General features: G+C 39.9%; 1 pseudogene; it reads left to right on the forward strand.

Annotated features, from left to right (window-relative positions):
* LOC102991650 (centrosomal protein of 78 kDa-like) overlaps positions 1-1,536 on the forward strand; it is a 28,910-nt pseudogene that overhangs the window by 25,431 nt on the left and 1,943 nt on the right.

A 1,536-nucleotide genomic window follows, 5' to 3' on the forward strand; every position in this document is an offset into this window, starting at 1 on the left:
ATATGGTGTTTTAAAATACTGGACTGGAAGCCATTAGAGAAAGATTTATCTATACTTTTTTATTATAATGAAAGTTTTGGTGTATTTTTCCTTGTGACAGTTTGCACCATTCATTCAGCTAGTGTTTACTGAGGGCTTCATATGTGCCGTACTTTTCTGGGTGCTTTTGCTTTCAGCAGTGAACAAAATAAAGCCTTTACTCTCCTGGAACTAACACTCTGTGGTGGGAGAAAACATATACAACAAAACAGGGTAAAGGGTAAAAAGAGATGGGAATAATAAATGGAATAGTTTTACCATTTGGTTAAATGTCAAACTATTATAAATCATATGGCCAGAAGCCATTGACATATTTTAATTCACAATAAACAGAGAGCATCAAAAATTTACCAAGGCACTTAACCGTGTTTATGGATTACAGCAATGCTATGAGGTAGGGAACCATTACCATCCCCATTTTATAGATGAGGAGTCTGAGGAGACATCATGTGAGTTGCCCAGAATTACACAGCTGTAAGTAAGTGGGAAGCTGGGATGTGACCAGAACCCATGCTCTTTTTTTTAATGTATGGACTTTAGTAAGTTTCATTTGTTTCTGGTTTATGTGATTCTTTTTAAAAGATTTATTTTGATGTCGACTATTTTTAAAGTCTTTATTGAATTTGTTACAGTATTGCTTCTGTTTTATGTTTTGGTTTTTTGGCCGCAAGGCATGTGGGATCTTAGCTCCCTGACCAGGGATCGGACCCTCACCCCCTGCATTGGAAGGTGAGGTCTTAACCACTGGACCACCAGGGAAGTCCCCCTTATGTGATTATTTTTATGGCCATTTTAAAAAATTTTATTTTTTATTGACATATAGTTGAATTACAGTGTTGTGTTAATTACTGCTATACAGGAAAGTGACTCAGTTATACATTTATATACATTCTTTTTCATATTCTTTTCCATTAGAGTTTATCACAGATTATTGAATATAGTTCCCTGTGCTATACAGTAGGACCTTTTTGGTTTTTTTAAAATACATCCACTTTAAAAAAAAATAAATGTATTTATTTATTTTTGGCTGTGTTGGGTCTTTGTTTCTACACGTGGGCTTTCTCTGGTTGCGGTGTGCTGGGGTGACTCTTCTTTGCAGTGCGTGGGCTTCTCATTGTGGTGGCTACTCTTGTTGTGGAGCACGGGCTCTAGGTGCATGGACTTCAGTAGTTGTGGCACACGGGCTTCAGTAGCTGTGACTCGCAGGCTCTAGAGTGCAGGCTCAGTAGTTGTGGCGCACGGGCTTAGTTGCTCCGCGGCATGTGGGATCTTCCCAGACCAGGGCTTGAACCCGTGTCCCCTGCATTGGCAGGCATATTCTTAACCACTGCGCCAACAGGGAAGTCCCATGTAGGACCTTTTTGTTTATTCATCCTGTATATACAGCAGTTTGCATCTGCTAATCCCAAACTTCCAATCCAACCCTCTCCCACCCCCTCCCCCTTGGCAACCACCAGTCTATTCTCTATGTCCTTGGTTATGTTTCTGTTTCACAGA

This window comes from Physeter macrocephalus, chromosome 2 (assembly GCF_002837175.3).
Source record: "Physeter macrocephalus isolate SW-GA chromosome 2, ASM283717v5, whole genome shotgun sequence".
Taxonomy (NCBI): domain Eukaryota; kingdom Metazoa; phylum Chordata; class Mammalia; order Artiodactyla; family Physeteridae; genus Physeter; species Physeter macrocephalus.